Genomic DNA, 27,621 nt, shown 5'->3' on the forward strand with positions numbered 1-27,621 from the left:
CAGATGAAAGGTCAATGAGTGAACCCAAGATACAAGGAGAACAGGCTACTAATGGAAGTGAATGCTAAGCTATTTATTGAGGGAAAGTACAGTGGACTGGAGCAGTGGGTGGTGAAAGGAGCAATCCTTTTTATAGGGTATTGGATATAGGAAGTAGGGTGGGGCTGAGAGCCATTTGGGGTTTCCATGGAGAATATGTTTTGTTTAGGGGTCACCAAGGTGCAATTGGGAGTTGTTTGAAGTTTCTGTGGAGGTTAGGATTACTGTCCTCAGGAAAAGATGATCAGCAGGGCTTTGCTGGGCAAGAGTGGAACAGAGGCCTGGATCTAACACTCAGATCACTAAACTAGCCTGAACTTGGCTTTGTATATCTCTATTCTATATTCTGAACATTCTCTCTTTTGCTTCTCTCCTGCCTTTTATTGCAGAGACATATAGTGTAACCCAGCTGAAGGAATTATATTAATTCAGAATGTTATTTAAAACCTATGCACATACAATGATCAGATTTCATTTATCTAACAATAAGGCATACTGTAGCCTCAGGAGGGCTGAGGTAATCTTATTCCCTCTCCTTAAATATTCAGTCCTAGAGAACCTGACCTGGCAATGAATATACATTGACAACAATATAATCTAAATGTAGTGTTACAATTTATTGGGCAACTGAAACTTGAACTTTATCAGGACATAAAGCAATCTGACAAAAAGGCATTTTATATTTCATTTAAAATCCATGTCTTCAGGTAAGCCAGTTCAGGATCATGGGTTTCTTTAATTGTTCATAGTATTTTCTTCAATGTAAAGTTTTCCCTTACCACTAGTAAGGGAATCTCTAGGATCTCTCAAATTGAGTCTTTCAAACTTTATAAGCCTAGACTTGTGCAGCTTGAGAAAAATGTAGTTACCTACCTAGGAAAGGAAATAAAAAGCAGAGAAAGGCAGCCAAGGGCCAGGTTGAGTCCATGCTTTATATGGAAGCAGCTGGGAGGAAAAAGAGCAGCAATCATTCCCTCTCTGCCACCTTCATGGAGAGTCCAGAGAAAGTGGGTACTACTTGACCCATGGGAGAGTCAAAGGAAGAGAGTGAGTATCAAGTTCTCTTCTTTTTAAAGGTCCTCCAAGTGAGTCATTGGCTCTTCCAGCTCAGTAATTTTGAGGGGATTGCTTCATCATTTCAAAGTGCCCAAGTCTTCCAGGGTTGAGTCAGGTCATCCCCTAAGCTCACAAGAGCTGAGCTGGTGCATGTGGTTAACAAGAATATCGAAGGGCAACTTTGTGTCATCCTAGTGGGTGTGTGGGTGTGGATGTGTACACACAAATATAAACACACACACATATACTCACACATATACAGACAGGTTCCACTATAATTGCCTTGTATTATATAGGATTAAAAGAAGCATAAAATACAGTCCCTGCCCTAAGTGGGGTTAAAGTCTAATTAAGGAGACATGGTGCACACAGACATTGAAAAAGTGATGTGTTAATTTTGAGATAAAATGCTTCAAATACAAACCAGGTGATCAGCGGTCTTTTGAAAACCAGGCTAATCCATTGTCTCTTTGACAGATGATTGGGTACCATGCCTGTGCCATAGCAATTTATAATGCTATTAAATAAAGAATGGAGAGGTTGTAAAATCAGTGGTAATATTACCAGTGTAACCATACTTCTGGATGTATCCAATTATGATAAATAACAAATGAATTCTATAAACCAAAAAAGTGCTCAAAGAATGGAAGGGTTGAACTAAGATGACCTCTAAGATTCCTAAGAACTTCAAATCAAAGTATTTTAGAGCTACAAGAGACCTTTAGAGATAATTTATTTCATACAATACTCTTATGTGAGAATGAGGAAAGGGGAGAATCAGAGAGATGTGTGACTTACTAAATGCCATCCTGCTAGTGAGTGGTTGGCTGGTTGTTGTTGTTGTTGTTTGTCCTTCATTCTCAAAGAGGATCAATGACATCACAAATGTGATATCTTGAATTGTCTATGAATTGGATTCTAGAACTACACAAAGAACTACACAAAGCCATCAGCTTTGTTCTCTCCCCCAGAGTCATCAGGATTCAGTGGCAAGAAAAAGGTCAAGATGACTGGTGATGTCCAGGATATACTGGGTGACCTTGGCCTTTTAAAATTAAGGTCTTTCCCAGGTCTGTTTATTTGTCACAGAGCCTAAACCAAGAGCCCTGGTTTCTTGAGTCATATTTGAATGCTCTCTCCAATGCTACTTTTCTTAAGACTGTGAGATCCAGTCTATTGGGTGGGGTTTGAGAAGTCTTAGAGAAGATGGATTTTGAAGAATGCTTACAATTCTGATTCTCTAAAGAGGAAATGGGGAAAGATAGAGGCAATGTTTGGAGTAGCTAGGTAGCACATAAGTTAGTGGTGGATAGATCTTAATTCAGGAAAACATATTTGAGAATTAAAATTTGACCTCAGATTCTTAGTAGTTGTGTGACTTTGGGCAAGTCCCTTAACTCTAGTTGCCTTAGTTTCCTCATCTGTAAAATAAGCTGGATAAGGAAATGGTCAAGAAAACTCCAAAAGAGATCACAAAGAACCAGACATGACTGAAAGTTGAACAGCAACAGAGGCAGTGGTCAATGAGAAGATTCTGATTAAGATAAATATAAGAGTACCCAAGACATGTTTGGAGAAAAATAGTCCACTTTTAGTCTGACTAGAGTAAAAAGGTTTGTTTAGGGATGTAATTTCGGAGGGGAGATGGAAAACCTAAATTGAAACCAGATTAGGGAAAAATAGATATTTTAAACTTTATTTGGTAGATAGGAGATCATTGGAAGTTTGAGGTAAGGGAATGGCATAATGAAAACCCTATTTAAGAGAGCTTAAGCTAGCAGTAGTATTCTTTCTCTTTATAATATTTTTTAATCACAAAGGATGAGAAAAACTTGATGGAGTGCATTTTGTGGAGGAAGAAACCACCTTATACAAAATAAAGTAATTTGTCAGCAAGTATGTAAAATGAATTAAGACAAGAAAAGACTTGAGACAAGGAGATCAGTTCAGAAGTTATTGTAATTTAAGTATGATTCTAGTAATCTTTTATATGGAAATAAAATGAAATGACAATGGAATGGAAAGGAAAGATTGAAGATATAGGAAAACAGAGTTCTAGGATTTGGCACTTGATTATATGCTCCTATTCTATCCCTACCCCCAAAGGGAAACAAAGAGTCAAAGTGACTAACTCCAGGTTTAAGTCTAGAATATATATACATATATAATAAAAAATTATAATTGGTCCAATAACATCATACACTTTAAAAAATGAGATGGCAAAAACAGAAACCTAATAAAATGATTCAATCCTTTCTTCTCTAACAGGCACCTCCCTTTTGAGAGGAAATTCTTTTACTGGTTAGCTGAGAAGATCAAAAAGAAGGTCATATCTTTTTTGGAATATAGTGCACCCTGTATTAAATCTTATCTCTTTTCTTTGGAGAGGGGTGCTGTGAAGATTTGTGAGTCTATAACATTAATAAGTGCTTTAGGCTTTTCACAGGAAAGATATTGTATTAGAACCAAGAGCTGTTACCAAGATGATCTCTGTCCATTTTTCCTGATGGATCTCCTCCATCCTCCCAGGGTATATTGAATCACATGTTGATATTATATTAATGTAGAAAGATAATGATCTTTTGTTGGGCTTAAATCTAGATTAATTTACAAGAGTTCAAATCTGGTATTCTGTTTTTAGAAGTTTCTAGAATGTAACTGGGAGAGATGTCTCTGACTTCCATGGGGAAGAGGTTAACCCAGATGTTAGTAGAGTAGGGGTTTTTTTTTAAGGTTTTTGCAAGGCATTGGGGTTAAGTGGCTTGCCCAAGGCCACACAGCTAGGTAATTATTAAGTGTCTGAGACCAGATTTGAACTCAGGTACTCCTGACTCCAGGGCCGGTGCTTTTATCCACTGCGCCACCTAGCCGCCCCGAGTAGTTTTTATAATATGGTTTTGTGTGTTTGTTTCTTTGTTATTTTTAACTAGGCAATGGGGTTAGGTGACTTTGCCCAAGGTCACACAGCTCAGTAATTTTTAAGTGTCTGAGGTCAGATTTGAACTCATGTACTCCTGACTCCAGAGCTGTACTCTATCCACTGCACCACCTAGTTGCCTTCTGTGTGTTTATTTTTATAGCATTGCTATAGGGAGTTCTCAATGAGGTACTCTCCTTTAGCAGAATAATTCTACAAGATCATAGGGTCAGCATGTTTCAGAGGCAGCACTTGAGCTCAGATCTTCCTGGTTTTCTATTCATTATGTCATATTTCCTCTTGAAACCTGCTTGTAAATCTCATTAAACCATTTATTTTTCCCAGGAACAAGTTATACAGTGCTGTTATTTCATTTGATGCCTTCTCATTAATCTCTGTGATAGAAAACTATCACCTCCATTTTACAGATGCAGACACTGAAGCTAAGAGAAATTACATGATTTGCCCAGGAGCTCACTACTAATAAGAATCAGAGACAGGAGTGGAACCCTGTTCTCTGCACAACCCCACATGACTTTTCCATGATATTTGAGTTTTACAATTTGAACTTTTCAATGACACAAACCAATCCTGATTTAGTGTAATTTAGAAAAACAGTGTGATAGTGTTTTAGTTATTTTAATTTTAGTTTTTGTTTAGGTTTCTTCAAATATTTTTCTAATTTCTTGTATTACATAAATAATTAACATAATATTGAAGTTTACTGCATTTCCCCATATATAAGACGCACCTTAATTTGGGGGCCTGAAATTTGAACAAAAAAAGTGCAACAAAAAAGTATTGAACTCAAGTTTTATTCATCATAAAATTCATACAACTCCTCAACATTGTCAAAACTCCCATCTCTTAGCTTGTTCTCATCTGTGTTTGATGACAAATCACTGCCTTAGGAGAGACTCTTGACTGCTCTCCTGCCTGTGCTCTGGTCTGTGGTTGACCACAAGCACTCCCTGGGCAAATCTGGTGATGGACATACACTTAGTCCATTCTGTTTCAGGAACCTGAAGCAACATCAGTCACTTCTTTTTCATCAACAATTCTTCTTGCCTTCTGCTGAACCATCTTTGTGGACAAAGGAATTCCAATGGCCCTTTGCTCTTCCATCTATAGCTTCAATTCCTTCTAACTCAGGCCATTTGATTGATTTGCCTCTCATGGACTTTTGCCTAGACATTTTCAGTTGGATTTCTTCTTCCCACAACCAGTCTTGGATAGTTTTCTCAGTTGAAGGAAGACCAAAGTTAGGTTCAGCAGCATGATTTCCATTTACTTTTGCAAACTGGATCACTTTGAACTTGAATTCAGCATTGAACGAAAATCTTTTCTGAGCTATTTCTGGGAAGACCATAGCAAATCAACCTAATCAATATACTGGCAACAAATGCAGAAACAATGAATGAAAAGATAACAAGCTCGGAAAAGCAGGAAATGCAAGTAAAAAAAATCTATAACCACTGACTAAAGATGCTCCCAGTTTTTAGACCCAAAATTTTTTGAAAAAAGGCTGTGGCTTATACATGGGGAAATATGGTAAATTGGTCAATATAATATTGTTTCAGAACCTTTTTTTTTGAATAGTGTTTTCATCCAGGTCCAAATCAATACCTGTCTGGTGTTTCAGATTCAGAACTAAAATGAAATAAAACCATAATGGACCATATAACAGTTAACAAAAACCATAACAAGAAAAGGATATTTAGCAAAGAAACAGTGCTGATTCATATGGGCACAACTTCTCTGCTTTTGTTGACAATGAGGGTCTAGTTAAAAGCTGAAGGAGGGGGTTTTGACTCCTCAAGGAAGCTATGTCAATGTTTTGAGCCTTACTCCCTTGGACTCTTGGTGACAGTTTCAATTCTTTTTTGAGGGAAAATTAACCTTACCTATATGAAGTAGGCCCAAGAAGAGTCTAGGATATATGTATCTTTGGTCCGAATAGGGGGATAGGCAAAGCAGTATAATTGTTTTCCTTACTCTTAAAGATAAACTAGTCATATTTTATATTTATATTAATAATTATATTTTAAATTATATTGATAACTTGCTTTTTCCTTTTCTTTTGAAAATTTGCCTATGAAAGTTAGAGAGAAGCCTTGGGAGAAAGGAAGTTCTGCATTGTAGCAGGAGTGTTATCATGTTGCAATTTAAAGGGAAGTAGAATAGACATCTCTAGTTTCTTCTCTTTAGGACAGAAGTTATATCTCCAATATATCAATTAGAGAATGATTCTTTTTCTTATATATTTATATCAATATATATCTATATATAGATATATATTGAATAGGGAATGGCTTCATTGCTTTAGTGAATTCTTAGATGAGGAAAACTCTCTATCATTGAAGTTTTGTACCTTCTCTTCATAGCAGAGAATTGACCAATGATTGCTCAACCCTTCTGACCTCAAAGCAAGCCCTCTCTTGGACTTTTGGAACATGTGCAGGTAATTCTGTGATTGATTTCTGTCTGCTTATTATAGAGAGAGCTGATTTGATTGACTACTGAAATGAAATTAGTATACATATAAAGGTGTCTCTTGGGAGCAGCTTTTTTCCCCTTTTTCTTGGTGGTAATTGAGACAATAATAGTAACAATCTGCTAAGAGGGGAAATGGGGTACTAATAATGGTAGAAACAGCCTCCTGTTGCCAGCTGCTCGTCTCCCCACCAAAACTGACAAGGCACTATGAATATATAGTTCATCTGTTCTTTGTCTCTTTGCTTTTTCCCCCTTTTTCTCTGTTCCCCTCCTTTCCCCCTGCTCTCAAGTGAATGAGTATGGGAGATGAAATGGTCTAGCTTGTGGTCTTCTGAATTTTGAAAGGTTGGAAGAACTAACAGAGACAGAAATTTAAGTACATACCAGATTTGCCAAACTAGCCAAATCCACCCTTGCCATGAATCAGAAACAGTAGCCTACTTTCTGTAAGCAAGTGAACTTCATCAATTTTATTGCATTCCAGGTGAACCTGAGGGTTTATACTTAGTATCAGCCCTTTTAAGTTTGAACTCACTCTCCCCAAGGACTAAGGTGATAGGTAAATATATTATTATAGGATCTAATTGCTGTTGTTTTAATTAATTTGTTTTCAATGAACACATTTTATTCTTTCCCTCCCCATTTACCCTTATTGAAAAAAAAAGCCAACAATCATTTTAACAAATATGAGCAAAACAAAGTCCTTCATTGGCCATATGTGTCTCAATCTGTATAGCCTAAATCCATCACTCTCTACCAAGAGATGAGTAAAATGTTTAAAGTTAATTAATGTTAATTGCTTACATGATACTAAGGCATTAATCACTTGATTTAGCAATGATATAAAGGAGTACTAACTGTAACAGGCAACTGATATTGGTAATTCACCAGAATGGAGGCTCAAATCAATAGTATTAGAAATATTTCCCAATATCTCATGGGAACCTCATAGGGAGATATGATTAGCTTTGCTTTTAGGAAATCCAGCTTGTCAAAGTGAGTGTGACTTGGGTTAAGAATCTCCCAAATAGGGGCGGCTATTGGATAAAGCACCGGCCTTGGAGTCAGGAGTACCTGGGTTCAAATCCGATCTCAGACACTCAGACCTAGCTGTGTGGTCTTGGGCAAGCCACTTAACCCCGTTCGCCTTGCAAAAAAAAAAAACAACCTAAAAAACAAAAAGAATCCCCCAAATCCAAATGTGTTATAGTTGCTACTTGCAATTTTAGAGAGCTATTTAGAATACTGATACTTTTCCAAGGTCACACAGACAGTATACGTAAAAGATGGAACCTGAATCTAGATCTTTATCAGAAAAATCTGATGCAAACTTTTGGATTTTTTTATTCCCAATTAAGTATTTCCTTTCTAATCCTAACCATACTTCCTTTGGGCAAATCTAATCAATTTTATGGAATTAAAATTATCCCTTTTATCTTTTACAATCAGCTCTATTGTTTGGTAAAGAACTTTCCCTTATTGATAGTTGTGAAAAGTTATCTCCTTCCTTTGGTCTCTAATTTGTCCATCTGGATGGTGTTTACCTAACTTGTTTCACTAATGAACACTTAAATTTTTAAATCAGATATCAACCTTTTGTTCTACTAGTTGAATTTTGTTGAAATTTTTTAGCTCCATAAATAACCTTTTGGTAGTTTGATTGTTTTGGCACTAAATGTGAAATTAATTTAGACTTCTGTCATTTTATTACATCGGCATTTGCAAGCATAGACAATATTTCTAAAATTATTTGAATCTGTCTTTATGTCTTTAAATGTTATTTTGTAGTTGTATTCATATAATTCCTATGTATATCTTGGTAGCTGGAATCATAAATATTTTTATGCATTCTGTTCTTATTTCGCATATAATTTTTTTCTATTTCTTCCTGCTTGATTTTATTAGTAAGTAGAAAAGACAAATTATTTTTGTCATTTTATTTTATATCTTGCAGCTTTACTGAATTTATCAGTTTTTAAATTAATTTTAGTTTACTCTCTAGGGTTCTCCAACAAATCATATCATCTGGAAAAATGATCATTTTGTTTCTTCTTTGCTGTTACTTATTAATTCAATTTATGCTATCTTGTTGCAATAGCTAGTATTTCTAGAACTACAGCAAATAGTAGTAATAAAATTGGATTTTTTTCTTTAGCCTTGAACTTGTTGAAGAGCTGTAGTATTTTCCTTTTCCAGATGTCAACTTTTGCTTTTTCTGCATCTATGGATGTAATGATGTTATTTATTTTTTGCTTTTTCTATTAACACTGGCTATTAAATTTACAATTTTCCTGATATTGCAGTCATCCTGATATAAATCCAACCTGGTTTTGGGAAACAATTTTCTTGATTTTAATTTCCCTCTTTGCAAATGTTTTATTTAGTATTGTTACATCAATATTTATTAGAAATACTGATATATAGTTTTCTTTTCCCTGATCTCACTCTTCCCAGTTTAGGTATCAGAATTATACATCTCCTCTCTTTCATAAATAATATATAATTAGTTACCACTAATTCCTTTCTATATTCCTATAAACACCTAGGGTTTCCTTAATCCTACCAAAAAAAAACCCACTATATGCCCTGCTCCCTTACTAAAAAAAGAAAAACAAACAAATTGAACTTCCTAGGTACTATCCAGTATTACCCACCAGAAACAAGAAATTCTACTCTATATTTTCCCACCTGTCTTAAATAATAATCAAGCATTTGTCTTTTGTTCTTCAAAGTAATATACTATTTGTGTATTGCTTAATGCTGGAATATTTAGCCAATAACTTGTCTTCATTGGACTTTTCCTTTCCCTGGAATGATCTTATCATGCACTTTGATGCACTTTACCATTTCTTTCCAGATCTGTGCAAGATTTCTTTTTCCTCTTTCTTTCTTCTTTTTTTTTTTTTTTTAGTTTTTTTTTTGGTAAGGCAACGGGGTTAAGTGGCTTGCCCAAGGCCACACAGCTAGGTAATTATTAAGTGTCTGAGGTCAGATTTGAACTCAGGTACTCCTGACTCCAGGGCCAATGCTCTATCCACTGTGCCACCTAGCCACCCCTCTTTTTCCTCTTTCATGGTATTTTGTGTCATTGAGAGCTCTACTGAACTTGAAACAACAAAATTTGCATTTTCTATGAATTTATAATCTTATTCATGTGAGTACTCCTTTACCAGTTTAATTCACATTCTTTTGACACCTTGTCATCCAGTTCCATTTTTGTTCTAAGTTCTATCAATCCTTTGTAAAGCATTTACTCAATATATTGGATACTTTCATCTGCTTGGATACCATTGCAGCCCTTGGGTTGTTAATAGTCTGGAAAGTAGGTCAGAGTTAGGTTTTGAGAGACTTTAAATGAGCAAAAACAGTAGTTTGTATTATCTTAGGAGTGATAGGGAACCACTGGAGTTTATTGAGCAGGAGAGTTTTATGTAGGTATTTGGTAATATTTGGAGAATGAATTGGAGAAGGAAAGATAAGATAGGAAGACCAATTAGGAAGCTATTGCAAAAGTCCAAGTTGAAAGTGACAAGTTTCTAAATAGGATGGTGGCTATGTGACAGAAGAAAGAGTGGAGCAATAAAGGTGACAAGATTTGACAACTTATTGTGTATGTGAGGTGAGGAAGAGGGAGGATGCAAGGATGACACCTAGTATGTGAACCTGGGTTCCTAGAAGATAGTGATGCCCTTAATAGAATTAGGAAAGTTCAAAAGGTAGAGGGAGAGGGAAAAGATAAAATATTTTATATTGGATTTGTTGAATTTAGAAGCCTTTAAGACATTTAGATCAAATCATTCAATTGGCAATGAAGGATTGGAGATCAGGAAAGAACTTTTTTAAAAAATAATTCAGACTGATACTTGTACCTGAGTTTTTGATCTCACTCCCTCTCCACTTCTCTAGGACTTCGCCCCAGTCATCATCTCCTCTCTTTCATAAATAATATATAATTAGTTACCACTAATTCCTTTCTATATTTCTATAAACACCTAGGGTTTCCTTAATTCTACCAAAAAAAAGCAGTCCCTTAATCCTCATAGTTTACTAAGTTACTGTCTATTTACTCCTCTAATTCATGGCTAAACTTGAAATAATTATCTATACCCAGTGTTTTACTTTCTCATTACCAACTCTGTCTCTAAGTCCTTAGAATTTGAGTTTTCATCTTCACCACCCTATTAAAACTATCTCTCATCTTAAAAAAAGGAAAAGGACCTATATGTACAAAAATATAGCAGCTCTTTTTGTGATGGCAAAGAATTGGAAATTGAGGGGACATCCATCTTTTGAGGAATGACTAAACAAGTTGTAGTACATTATTGTGATGGAATACTACTGTGCCATAAGAAATGATGAGCAGGCAGATTTCAGAAAAACCTTGAAAGACTTATATGAATTGATGCTAAGTGAAGTGCACAGAATCAGGAGAACATTATTTATAGCAACAGCAACATTGTGCAATGATCAACTCATGATAGATTTAGCTTTTTTCAATAATACAATGATCCAAGACAATTCCAAAAGACTCATGCTGGAAAATGTTATCCACATCCAGAGAAAGACTATGGAATCTGAATACAAATCTAAGCATACTATTTTCCCTTTCTTTTGTTTTTTGGGGAATTTTCATGGTTTTCCCCTTTTGTTCTATTTCTCTTTTGATAACTAACTAATGTGAAAATATGTTTAACATGATTGCACATGTATCATTATATGAGATTTCTTGCCATATTGGGGAGGAGATGGGGAGGGATGAAGAAAAATTTAGAACTCAAAAGCTTATAAAAATGAATATTGAAAACTATATTTATTTGGAAAAAATACTATTTACAAAAAAAATCTATAGTAATATTTTCTGGGAGGCAATACAATGGGGTTAAATGACTTGCCCAAGGACACATAGTTAACTAAATATTAAGTATCTGAGGCTGGATTTGAACTTAGGTCCTTCTGATTCCAGGGCCTGTTCTCTATCCATTGCACCATCTAGCTGATCCTATAATAATACTTTTTTTAAAACTGTTCTCCACTTTCAGAGACTGAACTGATGAACTCTGGGTGCAAATTGAATGATAATTTCTCAATTTACACATATTTTGGCGGATGGAGTCAAGATAGTGACAGGAGAAGAGCCTCTCCTAGGTGTTCTCTCCAAAATATTTCAAAAATCTTAAAATTGTGACTCTAGCTAAATTTTCAAGAGGCAGAACCTACAGAAAGATCCAGTGAGGCAATTCTCTAGCCCAAGGTAACCTGGAAAATAGTGGAAAAACTCCGCTCCATGGGTTAGAGGGGTGGCCCCACCAGAGTGAAGGAACTTCAACCTCCTGGAAAAAGCTCCAGGATGCCTGGGAGCTGTGGTTCCCAGCAACAGAAGCAGTTTCCTGATTTGCACCCCAGGGAGCACTGGGCACAACTTGGAGGATCAGAGGGAAGACCTCTGCCAGAGCAAGTGCAAAGCCAAGGCCCTCAGGGAAGTTGCTGAGGCATGGAGGCAGTGACCATGGCAGCCTAGATACAGGAAACGGAAGCAGGTGCCTCCAGGCAGATACACCCTGAGTGCCCAGCCCACTGAAGAAGGTAAGGGAGTGGAGGGAGACTGACAAGGTCTGTCCTTTGTCCCTGGAACAGGACTCTGGGGCTTTGACCACATTCAAATCCTGATAGTAGTCTAGGCCCCCCATAGATCAGGATCTTCCCCCTTCCCAGCCCTGTGGCAGAGGGATACGCTTGTGGTCATTCACAGACCAGGAGAACAGTCAGAGCCTCACACACTGAGGTCCTTGTGGGGGTGTCCCAATTAAAACTCAAAAGTTCAGGAAGCACCACCAAGCCAGGCACAGCCGGGTGAAATGAGTAAACAGAGAAAAAAGAGGAACACCATTGAGAAATATTTTGTCTATCATCCCAAGAGGGATCAAAATACTCAATCTGAAGATGAGGAAGTACAAGCTTGTGCATCTAAAGACTCCAAGAAAAATGGTAGTTGGGCTCAGGCTATGATAGAGCTCAAAAAAAAATTTTGAAAATCAAATAAGGAAAATAGAAGAAAAATTGGGAAAAGAAATGAGAGAAATAGAGGAGAAAGATGAAAAAGAAGTCAGCAACTTAGTCAAGGAGATCCAAAAAAATGCTGAAGAAAATAACATGTTAAAAACCAGCTTAGTTCAAATGGATAAAACAGTTTGAAAAGTTATTGAGGAGAAGAATGCTTTAAAAAGCAGAGCTGGCCAGATGGAAAAGGAGATAAGAAAGCTCTCTGAGGAAAACAAATCCTTCAGACATAGAATGGAGCTAAAGGAAGCTGATGACTTTACAAGAAGTCAAGACATAGTACTTCAAAACCAAAAGAATGAAAAATTAGAAGAAAATGTGAAACATCTCTTTGAAAAAACAATTGATCTAGAAAACAGATTCAGGAAAGATAATTTAAAAGCAATTGGGATACCTGAAAGTCATGCTCAGGAAAAGAGCCATGACTTCATTTTTAAAGAATTCCTACAGGAAAATTACCCTGATATTCTAGAAGCATAAGGCAAAATAGAAATTGAGAAAATCCACCGATCTCCCCTGGAAAAAGATTTTAAAAAAACAAACCCCCAGGAATATTATAGCCAAGTTCCAGAACTCCCAAGTCAAAGAGAAAATATTACAAGCAGCCAGAAGGACACAATTCAAATATTGTGGAGCTGCAGTCAGGATCACACAGGACTTAGTAGCAACTATATTAAGGGCTTGTAGGGCTGGGAATATAATATTCCAGAAGGCAAGAGAGCTTGGAACACAAACACAAAACAACTGCCCAGAAAAACTGAACATCTTCCAGGGGAAAAGATAGACTTTTAATGAACCAGGGGAATTCAAATGTTCCTGTTGAAACGACCAGAGTTGAACAGAAAGTTTGACCTTCAAATACAGGGCTCAGGTGAAGCATAGAGAGTGGAGAAGGGCAAAATACGAGGGACTTAATGATGATGAACTGCAAGTATTCCTGCATAGAAAAATGATACTGTTAATACTCTTATGAAGCTTCTCATTTAATACAGCAGGTAGAAGGAGTTTTTATAGATGAAGCAAAGGAGAGAACTGAATTTGAAGATATAATATATTGTAAAAATGGAGTCAATGGCTAAAAGGGAAATGTACTGGGAGTAAGAGAAAGGAGAGGGGAATAGGCTAAGATATTTCATATAAAAGACATTTTTCTTCTTTTTACAATGAGCTTTTGCAATGAAATGGGAATAGGGAAGTCGAAGGGGAATGAGGGAACCTTCACTCTCATCAGAAATGGTTCAGAGAGGAAACAGCATACACACTCAATAGGGTATAGACATCTAGAGTAAAAAGGAGAGAAGGGGGAAAGGGGGAAGGGGTGGGGTGTGGGTGATAGAGGAGCGGGTAAATCATTGGAGAGAATAGTCAGATATATATCACATTTTCTTTTCCTTAATTTTTTACAAGGGAATGGGATCAGGTGGCCTGTCCAGGACCATGGGGTGGGGTGGTTGCTGGGTCTCAGGGGTGGTATGTGGACTTAGGGCCTCTTGGCCCCAGGACCAGTGCTCAGTCTGCTGAGCTACTCAGCTACCCTACAGCACATTTTAGAAGAGGGGCAGAGTGAAAGGAGAGAGAAAATATATATGATAGTGGGGAGAAATGGATGGAGGGAATTACAATCAGCAACAGCAACTGTGGAAAAATATGCAAATAACTTCTGTGATGGACTTATGATGAAGAATGTGATCCACCCAAGACAGAGCTGATGGTATCAGAACACAGACTGTTTGGTCATTTTTTTCTCTCTCTCTTTTACTTTATTTCTCATGAGGCTCTATATTTTTTTGGGGAAGGGGCATTATGTTTATTCTTAAACAAGAATATTTTAGCGATGTATTAAAAAGCCATTACCTTATTATATAATTTTTCTATCTCTTATACTTTATTTTTCTTTCTTAAGGATATGATTTCTCCCCATCACATTCAATTGAGATCAATGTATACAATGGAAACAATGTAAAGTCTAACAGACTACCTTCTGTTGGGGGGGGGAAGCAAGCTTAGGGGAAAATTTGTAAAAAAATTTAAGACAAGAAAAAAATTTATACATATTTTTTGCTATATGGTTAATAAGCAAATAAGTTTTACATGATTTCATAAATATAATTAATATAAATGGGTAGGAGAGGGATGAAAGGGAAGAAGAGAAGGTGGAACTCAAATAGAAAAAAATGTTTAAATAGAAAAAATTATTTAAAATAAGTAATATTTCTCCAGGGTTAACAATGACCTAATCATCAAATCCAATGGTCTTTGTAAAAATCCTTAATCTTCTTGATATTTCTGTAGCTTTCAATACTTTGACTATCCCTGGATATTGGATACTTTTTCTTTGTTCACATTCAGGAATATAGTATTTCCTTGGTTCTCTTTGCCACCTTTATACACTCATTTATTTCCTTTCATGCTTCCTCATACTCTTTTCTAACCCCTTCCTATGAATGTTTCTAAAGGTCTATCTTTGACTCCTTTCTTTTTTTCCCCTTTTTTGACAATCTCATTCATTCCTATATTCATCTACCCTATTTATGCATGTGGCTCCCAAATCGCTATCTCCAGAACTGAACTTTTTAAAATTATATAAATATTTTATTTGTTTTCCAATTATATACAATAGTAGTTTCTACCCATCATCCTTTGGAAAAGTTTTGAATTTTACACATTCTCCCCCCCCCCTTTTCCCCTCCCCCCCCACAAGGCAGTCTGATAAATCCTTACATTGTTTCCATGTTACACATTGCAGATCTGAACTTTCTTCTGATGTCCGCATCCACATTTCATCTGCCTCTAGGACAGTATTACTTGGTTTTCTTTTTTTTTTTTAAGTTTTTTGCTAGGCAATGGGGTTAAGTGACTTGCCCAAGGCCACACAGCTAGGTAATTATTAAGTGTCTGAGGCCAGATTTGAACTCAGGTACTCCTGACTCCAGGGCCCATGCTCTATCCACTGAGCCACCTAGCTGCCCCATATTACTTGATTTTCATGACTTTACCTTAGACTCACCATGCCCAAAACTTAATTCATCTTAATTTGCCTTAACTTTGTTTCTTTATCTATTTTTATGGTCCTGCCATTGTTCTTGTTCTTCATATTTATAATCACATTCAATTTGTCTCCCTTTCAATATCCAGGTCTTATCTAATCCATTTCTTATCATCTTTTGCATCTATTCCCATTATCTCCACTCCATCATAGGTCTTCATTGTTCTTGCTTGTACAATTGTAATAGATTTCTTAGAGGCTGTCAATCTCTATTCTCTCCCTCTTCCAGACTATCTTCACATCCTTGGCAGAATAACCCTTACTTTGACTAGATCTGACTATGTTACTTCCCTATTAAAAATAATCAGTGAGGCAATTTTAACAAGAAATGGAAAATGATGGATGATGGAGATACTGGGGAAACAGGTACATTAACTATTAGTGGATCTATGAACTGGTCCATCTATACTAAAAAGCAATTTGTAATTATGCCTGAAAAATTATTAAACTGTACATATCCTTTAACCCAAATAATACCACTATTCCAAGGAGATTAAAGAAATAGGTAAAAAGAACTATATTATAATATTAATAGCAACTCTTTTATGGTAGTAAAGAACTATAAAAGTAAGGGAGCCCCACAATTCAGGAATGGCTGAACAAATTAAAGTGAATGTGCCATATAATACTATTGTGTCAGAAAAACCTTATCTGAACTGATGCAGAGTGAAGTGAACAGTGAAGAGAACAATATAAACAGTAACAACAGCGTTGCAAAGACAAACACCTTTGAAAGGCTTAAGAACTCTGATTTAATACAATGACTAACTACAATTTCAGAGGACTCATGATGAAACATGCTATATACATCCTTTGACAAAGAGATGATGAATTCAGAGTACAGACAGACAGCTTTTTGCACACGAGCAATATGAAAATTTGTTTTGCTTAACTATGCATATTTGTTTCAAGGGTTTTGTTTTTCACTTTTTCAATGATAAGAGAGATTAGAAGGAGAGAAGGTAGATTTTTGTTAAGTAAAAATTTTTTTAAAAAATTTTCAGTTATTCTATATTGTCTCTAACTCATCTGATACAGTATTTAACGATTATTTGTGTTTATGTCTCAACCCACCACTAGACTATAAATTATTTGAAAATAGCTACCAAGTCTTACACATCCTGTGTACATCCTGTGAGTACTTTTAATAAAATATTTTTAAATTGTGGTAAAGGTTGCATTCTGTCTATATATACCTTGCTTCTTTCCAATGGCTTTGTATTACCTGTAATTTTGAGTCTGCTGATATCATGATATTCCATGAATTACAGTTGTATAGTTTTGTTAGAACTATACTGATTTTTTAAAATGGGTTTTTGTGGCAGTGAGAAGCTTGAAAATTGCAAGGCATTTTCCCATCAAACCCAATCTGATTCCATCAAACCCAATTTTCTCCTCCTATTTAGTCATGGACCAGGCTCATTTTCACCAGGAAGTATTTATCCAGGCATTATATACTGATGGACTAACTCCATAGACTTCCTATCAGTTCTAATGTTAGCAATACACATTTTTATTCATTTTGTTTTTTCCAATTTGTATCACTGGACCTGTCTCTTTTGAGTAGTCATTAACTTCATTGAGTAAGTCAGTGCTGGAGGACATGATGTCATCAGCAAAATGTCATCTGGAAACCTAAGTTTCTGGTAAACTTTGATTAGACATTTCCTTTTATTAGAACTATGCACAGGACATCCTCTATGATGATGACAAATATCTTATGTTCATGTGTCTCTGTTTTATACTTTGCTTGATATGGGTATTGAGTAGATCACTGAACAAAATGGTTTATTTGTCATTGAAAAATATATTATTTTTAATACATCTGGGGAAAGATGTCTTGTTTGAAGAAAATCTTAAAGACTATGTTCTGTTGCTGTTCAGTCGTTTCAGTTATGTCCAACTCTTCATGACCCCATTTGGGTTTTCTTGGCAATGATGCTTTTTTCCAAAACATTTTATAGATGAGGAAACTGAGGCAAACAGGCTTAAGAGACTTGCCCAGAGACACAGAGTTGGTAAGTATCTGAGGTCAGATTTGAACTCATGAAGATGAGTCTTCCTGATTCCTACTGTGCTACCTAGCTGTCCAAATGTGTTCTGTAAATTCAAAAATAGTTTTATGCCTAAACAGTACTCATGGAATCATATGGGTTTTTTTTTTTACTCCAGGATTCTCAGTATTCTGGGGTCTATATCTCCCCCCCAAATTCCAAGGGATAGTGTCACCCTCTCCTCCAAATGATGTCTTCCTTAAGCCTGGTTTGTGGTGCTTGTCTCAGAACAAAAATTCTTAATTTGAGTTTATAAATCCATACAAGTGCCACAGACAATAGATATTTAGAAGAGGAGCTCAATACTGGGGTGATTAGGGAGGAAATGGGGTGATTAGGGAGAAAATGAGTAGGATATGGACAAATGGTAAGGGGGGACATTTTACGAATAATGTTTATAAAGACAGAAAAGGATAAGAGTGAATCTTTAGGATATTTGGAGGCTTCTGAGGAGTGGGGGGGTAGAATGGCGAGGAGCTAAACTCAGAAAGTAGGCTTGGGGAGATAATAAAGCTCTGCATAGAGCTTATTCCTGCCCACACATTTATAACCAGGAACTGTAATGCTTTCCTGCTTTTGCCAAAGCAGACATCTTATTTGCAGCTTGATGGTAGATGGTGTTCAATACCAATCAGACAAATTACATCCAGACTATGTGATGCTGGGCAGGTCACATAAACTCTGTGTGCCTCAGTTTCCTCAACTATAAAATATTTATCATAATAGCCTCCATCTCACAAGGTTGTTGTGAGGATCAACTAAGATAATATTTGTGAAGTACTTAGCATGGTAGTTGCTATATAGTTATTGCTTAATAAATGCTTATCTCCTTCATTTCTTCCTTCCCTTAGAATAGAAAGGAAATATGGAACTTGTTTATTTCAGTATTAAAAAAGAAAAAGCAAAAGAAGTGGAATTAAAGTTCTGGTTTTCTTGACTGCCTCCTGTAATAAGATCATATATTCTGATTATGAATATGTAATCTGCTGTAGAAAATCAGTATGGGACACTTTCTTTTAATTTTTCATGCTCTTTTTTTTTTTTACCTTTAGTGCATACATGGTCCATTTCTACCATTTTTTTTCCTGAAAGAAGAAAGTTGGCAATATTTATGTAGTAGATGATATTTTTTTAGATTTTTCAAGGCAATAGGGTTAAAGTGGCTTGCCCAAGGCCACACAGCTAGGTAATTATTAAGTGTCTGAGACTGGATTTGAACCCATGTGCTCCTGACTCCAGGGCTGGTGCTTTATCCACTATGCCACCTAGCCGCCCCTCTGAGATCAGATTTGAACCCAGGTACTCCTGACTCCGAGCAACCCCTAGTAGATGATTTCTTAATCCCATTCTCAACCCACTATTTACCTCTGGGATATCTTGAACATTGATCCCTGAATGCCTTTTAAAATTGTGTCTCTACTAGCACAGACTTGTATATGCTTTTGGTTAGTACTCTGTCATTCATTTTTCCTCAAAAATTAAATAATTTACTATTAGTGTGGTAGTTGACCTTGATACCATTTTTTTCCTCATTGAAAGTGTCTGACAGCATTGCTGAAAACATTATGCTAGGAAAAAAAAATAGGAACAAGCACATAGCCCTGCTTCACTCCAATTGTGACTGGGAAAGCACAAGAGTATCATCCACCATCCAGAACCCATGCAAGCATGCCATAATGGAGCTAGTATACAGTACTGATGAGTCTCTCTCTGGATAACCAAATTTTGTCATGTTATTCCATAAGCCCTCATAACTGACAGTACCAAAGACTTGGTCAAATTAATAAATGCTATGCATCGGCCCTGGAGTCAGAAGTACCTGAGTTCAAATCCGGCCCCAGACACTTAATAATTACCTAGCTGTGTGGCCTTGGGCAAGCCACTTAACCCCATAGCCTTGCCAAAAAAAAAAACCCAAAATAAAATAATTGATAAATGCTATGAACAGACTTTGTTTCTGCTTCTGGTATTTCTCCTGGAATTGTTGGGCATCAAATATCCTATCAACCATTCCTCAGCCCTTTCAGAAGTCACTCTGGTTCTTGAGCTAATGAGCATCTTCCAAGTAAAGTATTAATTTATTAAGGATAAATATGGCATGAACTATGAAAGATACCACCTATGACGTCACAGGGTAGTCACTATTTCCTTTTTCTTTATATAGTCAGAAAATAATCATCCTTGATTTCCTGGGAAATAACTTCTTCTGGTCACATAACCCAGAAGATTTCCATTAGCTTTTGTATGAGCAATGGACCCCCTGTTTTGTAGATTTCTGTTGTAATGGAATCAGCAGTAGGTACTTTTGTCACATAAGAGGAACCTAATGGCATTCCAAACCTCTTCTTCAGATGGAAATTTTGATAGAGAGGTATTGTAAATGGTCAATGTAAATGAAATAAATGGTCAATGGCTTCAGAATGCTATGGAAGAATTTAGCCCTTCTCTCAGATCATGTCCTTATCACTAATTAGTGTGCCTCCATCAGTGTTAAGTAGCTGAAATGCACCAAAAATCTTTGACCTACAAATGACTATTTCAGGCATTGTTAAAAAATGTTTTGGGTTGTTACTATCTCTGAAGAACTGAATTTCATCTGCCTTCTTATTGAGTCAAGAATCCTGCATCTCTCTAAGCTTTACTTACACTTTCCTTTTGATAGAGTTAAATGCTGCAGGTAGACCCGTAGAGTTCTCATTTAGTAGCTTCTGAATTTCCCTGTAATTTTCATCAAACCAAACCTGATGTTTGCTAGTGCTCCAGCTCACAGGAGTAAATGTGGTACATTCACCAAATCTCTGAAAGCTGCCTATTCTTTTTTTTTAAAATTATTTATTTATTTTGAATTTTATAATTCTGCCTATTATTTTTTGCTCCACTGTTACCAAAAATGTTGGCTCAGCCTTCCCTCCAAGTTAGTGACTGTTCACACAGAGAGAAGTACTCTAATCTTTGGATGTTGAATCTTCTGATTAGTTGCCATGGCTTGGGGCCACCATTTTTGATGAATGTGAATGTTTATCCTGTAGAGGATATGTTTATGACTTGTCCAGCACTCTGTACCACACATTGCCTTCTTCACTCACATCCTGTCTGTCTTTTCTTATAATGACAAAGTCGATTAAATGTCAATGTTTGCCACAAGGGTGCATCCAAGAAGTTTTGTTGCATTTATGTAAATAGAACATAGTATTGGTGATGAGATCATGAGATATACAAGTCTTCAATAATTAGTGACCTTTGCTGTCACTGTTTTTTGCTTTTTTTAAAAAATTTATTTTTTATTCTCATTTTGTACAAATGTGTTTCTTTACATTAATAAAATATACTTGTTTACAAGTAAACAAAATACCCCTCCCCCCATGAATATAGCTAGACTTGCTTGGGCAAAAAAGTAAAGGGGGGAGAAAAAAAATTAAAATTAACAAAAATAATAGTAATAATTGTAGGTATGGCCAGGTGGTGCAATGGACGAAGCACCAGCCCTGGAGCCACAAGCACCCGAGTCCATATCCAGCCTCATAAACCCAATAATCACCCAGCTATGTGACATGCAAGCCATCTGATCCCCACTGCCCTGAAAAAACCAAAAAGAAGAAAAAAAAAGACGCAAAATAAAATAAAATAGTAATAATAGTAGGGGTGGCTGGGTGGCAGATAGAGCATTGGCCCTTGAGCCAGGAGCACCTGGGTCCAAATCTGGCCTCAGACACCCAATGATCACCCTGCTATGTGGCCCCAGGCAGGCCACCCAGCCCCACTTGCCCTGCACCCTCCCCCAAATAATAATAACAAAAAATGTGTTTCAGTCTTCATTCCAACACCATCAACTCTGTCGTGAGTAGATCACATTCTTTATAAGTCCATCACAAAAGTTACTTCCATATTTTTCCAACATTGCCATTGCTGATCGCAACTCCCTCCTTTCTTATTTCTCCACTACCATGTACTATATTTTCTCTCTCCTTTCACTCTGACTCTGCTGTAGGGTATCTGAGTGGCACAGCAGACAGATCCCTGGTCCTGGGGCCAAGAGGCCCTGAGCCCCCATACCACCCCTTAGGCCCAGAATCCACCTGGCCCTATGGTCCTGAGCAGGCCATCCAATTCCAGCCCCTTGAAAGAAGTAAAAAAAGAAAATGTGTTATATCTGACCACTCTCCCCCCATGATCCATCCTCTCCTCCTTTATTCACATCCCCACCCCTTCCCCCTGCTCCCCCCTCCTTCTTACTCCAGTTGTCTATACCCCATTGAGTATATTTGCTGTTTCCTCTCCTAGCCATCTCTGATGAGAGCAAAGGTTCCCTCATTTCCCCTTGCCTCCCCCCTTCCATATCATTGCAATAGCTCATTGTAATAAAAAAAATCTTATTATGTGAAATAGCTTGGACTATTCCCCCTCTCCTTTTTCTTTCTCCCATTCCATTTCCCTTATTTTCTTATTGACTCCATTTTTACACCATATTTTATCTTCGAATTCAGCTTTCTCCTGTGCTTCAACTATAAAAGCTCCCTCTACCTGCTCTATTAACTGAGATGGTTCATATGAATATTATCAGTATCATTTTTCTATACATGCAGTTCATCCTCATTAAGTCCCTCATATTTCCCCCCTCTCTTCCAATCTCCATGCTTCACCTGAGTCCTGTATCTGAAGATCAAACCTTCTGTTCAGCTCTGGCCATTCCAAAAGGAACCTTTGAAATTCCCCTGGTTCATTGAAAGTCCATCTTTTTCCCTGGAAGAGGACATTCAGCCTTGCTGGGTAGTTCATTCTTGGCTGCATTCTAAGCTCTTTTGCCTTCCGGTATATTATATTCCAAGCCCTATGAGCTTCCAATGTAGCTGCTGCTAAGTCCTGTGTGATCCTGACTGCAGCATCACGATATTTGAACTGTGTCCTTCTGGCTGCTTGTAATATTTTCTCTTTGACTTGGGAGTTCTGGAACTTGGCTATAATATTCCTGGGGGTTGGTTTTTTGGGATCTCTTTCTCGGGGGGATCGGTGGATTCTCTCCATTTCTATTTTGCCCTCTGCTTCTAGAATATCAGGGCAATTTTCCTGTAGTAATTCTTTGAAAATGATGTCAAGGCTCTTTTCCTGATCATGACTTTCAGGTATTCCAATAATTTTTAAATTATCTTTCCTAAGTCTGTTTTCCATATCAGTTGTTTTTTCAATGAGATATTTCACATTTTCTTCTAATTTTTCATTTTTTTGGTTTTGAAGTATTGATTCCTGATTTCTGGTAAATTCATCAATCTCCCTGAATTCTATTCTTTGTCTGAAGGATTTATTCTCCTCAGAGAGTTTTCTTATCTCTTTTTCCATCTGGCCAATTTTGCTTTTTAAGGCATTCTTCTCCTCAATAACTTTTGAACTGTTTTATCCATTTGACCTAAGCTGCTTTTTAGCATGCTATTTTCTTCAGCATTTTTTTGGATTTCTTTGACTAAGCTGCTGACTTCATTTTCAAGTTTTTCCTGTATCTCTCTCCTTTCTTTTCCCAGTTTTTCTTCCAACTCCCTCATTTGATTTTCAAAGTCTTTTTTGAGCTCTGTCATAGCCTGAGCCCAATTTCTGTTTTTCTTGGAGTCTTTAGATGCAGGAGCTTGTGCTTCCTCATCTTTAGACTGAGTATTTTGATCCTTCTTGGGCTCATTTGCAAAATATTTCTCAATGGTCTTCCTCTTGTTTCTTTGTTCATTTTCTCAGCCTAAGCCTGTTTTTGGGGGGTGCTTCCTGAGCTTTTGGGACACTCCCACAAGGGTCTCAGTGTGTGAGGTTCTGTTCTCCCTCCTGGTCTGTGAATGACCATAAGCGCCCCCCTCTGCCACGGGGCTGAGGTGGGGGGGTCCCTGCTGTTCTATATGGCGGGGCCTAGACTGCGATCAGGATCTGAATGTGGTCAGAGCTCCTGAGTCCTGTTCCAGGGGCAGAGGACAGAGCTCTGCAGTCTCTCTTCACTCCCCTCCCCTCAGCTCAATGGGCTCATGCCCTGGGGGCTCCTGCTTACTGGCTCTGCCTGCTTCTGTTTCCAGTTCTAGGCTGCTGAAAGACCAAGCTGTTCCCTGTGTGCCCTGAGTGCTGGGCTCCACGTGCTTGCTCTGGCAGAGGTCCCCCGCTGTTCCCCCACTTTGTGCTGGTGCTCCCCAGGGTGCAGCTCGGGAGACTCCCCCGCTGCTGTGAGCTGAGGCTCCCAGCACCCTGGGGCTGCCTCCAGGAGGCTGAAGTTCTTTGGCTCTGGCGGGCCACCCCTCTGGCAGGCCACCCCTCCAACCCCGGGGGGAGCAGAGCCTTTCTGCTCTTTTCCAGGTTACCTTGAGTAGGAGAACTGCCTCACTGGGTCCCTTTGTGGGTTCTGTCTCTCGAAAGTTAGTTAGAGTCCTTAGTTTATGAGTTTTTATCAGAGAGCTCCTAAGACTGGATCCCTTCATGTGGACATCTTGGCTCCGCCCTCCACTGTCACTGTTTCTGACTCCATTCCTCCCAGGGACTCCCTGCCATATCTAATAGTCTGTTCTTACTCTTTCATTAAAGTCATTCAATCACTTATCTTCTTTTGGCACATTGATGATGAGGGTCTCCAGGTCTTCATGAAATTGGGAGTGTATGTACTGAAGCTGGTGGCCTGGTGCTTTCCTGCAAATGGCAATTGCATTGTCATGAACCTGTCATTCACTGCTTTTGGGAGGCATACCAATTTCTTGACTAGATTATTTTTGATTGCAAAGTTTCATGGTGCTACCCAGCATCAAGGCTACTTGAGAAAAATGTGTATTCATAAACTAGTCTTACCAGCTTTGTTTCATTCAAGACAATTATTTGGCTGTGATACCGGTTGATTTTTCTTACAAGAGCTGTTCATCTTTCAGATCTGTTGGAATTTTTTGTTGTTCATAAGTGTGCATATGTTCCGTGTTAAGTTTTTGAACATGTTTTTGTGTTTTGACTTAGAACTTATATCTTCCTGTTATGGAAAGAAGGCCATGGACAGGTAAAGCAGAAAAATTTTAGGGCACCTTTTCTAGCCCCTTCCTTTCACTAGGAGGTGAGCTTTGTCCTTAAAAAAGACTGCTCAGGGGGCGGCTAGGTGGCACAGTGGATAGAGTACCAGCCCTGGAGTCAGGAGTACCTGAGTTCAAATCCAGTCTCAGACACTTATTATCTAGCTGTGTGGTCTTGGACAAGTCACTTAACCCCTTTGCCTTGCAAAAAAAAAAGACTGCTCAGATACCCAGGGACTTCCTAGTCCTATCACTGCTTCAAATAAAGCATGATCCTGGAGTCTGGGCCACCTGTAAGCAGGTTTTTCTACAGCATTCATTGTATTTGCACCTGCTGCTTTGTTACTAGCCAATCATCACAGAACTTTGAGGTTGGTAAAATGGGAAAAAAGGAATATAATGAATTGTAAAATATAAAATGATAAAATTATTAAATTATTGAGTAACAAAATAATTAAATAGTAAAGTAGGAAAAATGGTACGGGTTATGCCTTTTGACTTGTATGTAAAATAGATTTAAGTGAGACAGAGTTGCACAAAGTTGTCAGCCTAGTTCTCTCATGAGTTTTCCAGCATCATCGCTAGTGATTTTGAATACTAAATGATATAGTGAAACAAATGATATTCCTACTACTCAAGATCAAAAATAGCTCCCATGATATGCCTTCTAATTTGAAAGTCAAACAAGTACTCTCAATTTAATTTATTTATATACTTGGCCAGGCTAGTGAAGGGTGGTGTCTTTTTGTGGTTGATAGAAACAAACATCTTCCCTTAACTAAATTCAAGATAATTGAAAGATTTTGGGAAAGAGAAAAGAAGGTAAATAGAAAGGCATTAGAATAGTACCTTGTTTTCAGAGCAGAGCCATCAACTAAGAGGAACTTCCTCTGAGACTCTTTGGGAATCTTTCATGATCTTCCCTATAGGAAAAAAAAACCAGAACTTGGAGTTTGGCAGTGAACAGATGTGCCCTGGGTAAGCTCTGATTTAAACGAGGCCTTTAAACTTGGATTGCTGAGCTTGCACTGCTAAGAGCTCTAAAAATAAACATGCCAAATCAGAGGTGAGTAATTATTTTGACTACAGGGGTATCTGAAGGCTCTCACTAACTCCCAAGGATACAAACCCATAATCCATCCCCATTTTGGATCAAAACACACCCTATCACCAAAAATGCCAGGTTTCTTAACCTTTTTTTTGGGGGGGGGGGGTCATGGAATTATTATTAATGCACAAAGTTAAGGTTCAGGTTAATCGGACTATTTATCCACTAACCTATCTGGCAATAAGTAGTTTTGCACTTTTTTGGGGGCAGGGAAGCAGATGTTATCAGCCACTGAATATTCATGTCTTCCCCACCCTAACTTCACTCCTTGGCAAGGATAAGAGCAACTCACTTGTGAGTGGTGTTTAAAGGTTTCAAAGTACTTTCCTCAAAACAACCTCTGGGGGGACAGCTAGATGGCAGCCTGGGTAAGGCAACAGCCCTAGGAATCAGGAGGATCTGAGTTCAAATTCGACCTCAGACACTTAATAATTACTTAGCTATGTGACCTTGGTCAAATCACTTAACCCCATTGCCTTGCAAAAACAAAAACAAAACAAAAAACAAAACAAAACAAACCTTTAAGGATCATATGAGTTAACATATGAAAAGTGTTTTGTAAACCTAAAAGAGATAAATTAATTCTAATTAATTGATTGAAGCAGTGGATTATTAGTACTATTTTGAAGGTTCAGGAAACAGAGACTCAGAGAGGTAAAAGTAAGTTAGTGTCAGAGCTGAGATTTCTGGACTCCTAGTCAAAGTGGTCTTCAAATATTTCTCCCCACACTCCTCTTCTAATCCTATTGGATTATATTTGGTTTGTCCTAGTGCCAGAGAGAATATTGACCTGTTAAAGCCAAAATGTCTAACATCCCTTGGTTTACTCACTTCAGTGCTAGGAAATTTTTTTTTCAACTTTGAGATGACTTCTTTAAAGTTTGATTAATTTTTCTGGTGAAGCATAAGGTTCTATTAATCTTACTTAAAGTTCATTCTTGTCTAATTTATGAGTTAATTTTTCATTTGTAGTATAATAGAGAAAGGACAGCTAGGTGGCACAATGGAAGGAGTGCTGGGTCTGGAGTCAGGAAGATAGATCTTCCTCAGTTCAAATCTGACCTTAAACATTTACTAGCTCTTTGGGTAAGTCACTGAATCCTCTTTGTATCAGTTTCCTCATATGTCAAATGAGTTGGAGAAGGAAATGGCAACACACTCCAGTATCTTTGCCAATCCCCAAATCCTGAAGATACTGATACAACTGAAATGACTAAACAACAACGGTCATTAATAGAAGTTCCCAGATCCAAGTGTATTTCCCAGCTCATGTGTTCTGACAGAAAAATATCCATCTACAACAGAATTTTTTTGACCTTTTTAGAACATGAACCTTTTTCACTGTTTGGTGAAGCCTATTACAGACCCCTTATCAAAATGATGTTTTAAAATGCATAAAATAAAACATATTCTTTAAAAATAAATCTTTTGGGGAGCAGAGCCAAGATGGTGACAAGAAGGGATCCAGTCTTAGGCGCTCTCTGATAAAACTTGAAACTAAGGACTCTAACTAAGCTTTCGAGAGACAGAACCCACAAAGGGACCCAGTGAGGCAGTTCTCCTACTCAAGGTAACCTGGAAAAGAGCAAAAAGGCTCTTCTCCCCAGGGTTGGAGGGGCGGCCCACCAGACTGAAAGAACTTCAGCCTCCCAGAGGCAGCCCCAGGGCACTGGGAGCCGCGGCTCACAGCGGGGGGGAGTCTCCTGAGCTGCACCCCAGGGAGCACCGGGCACAAAGTGGGGGAACAGCGGGGGACCTCTGCCAGAGCAAGCACATGGAGCCCAGCCCTCAGGGCACAGAGCCAGCAGCTTGGTCTTTCTGCAGCCCACATACAGAAA

The 27,621-nt window shown here is 37.7% G+C and overlaps 1 long non-coding RNA gene across 1 annotated transcript in view; it reads left to right on the forward strand.

The window, feature by feature from the left end:
• Positions 1 to 2,078: 2,078 nt before the first annotated feature.
• Positions 2,079 to 27,621, forward strand: part of LOC141520851 (uncharacterized) — a 36,598-nt gene continuing 11,055 nt past the window's right edge. Inside the window, exons 1-2 of the long non-coding RNA XR_012477773.1 lie at positions 2,079 to 2,165; positions 6,397 to 6,473. This is a non-coding gene — a long non-coding RNA (uncharacterized LOC141520851). The remainder of the gene's footprint in view (positions 2,166 to 6,396; positions 6,474 to 27,621) is intronic.

This window comes from Macrotis lagotis, chromosome 1 (genome assembly GCF_037893015.1).
Source record: "Macrotis lagotis isolate mMagLag1 chromosome 1, bilby.v1.9.chrom.fasta, whole genome shotgun sequence".
Lineage (NCBI taxonomy): Eukaryota > Metazoa > Chordata > Mammalia > Peramelemorphia > Peramelidae > Macrotis > Macrotis lagotis.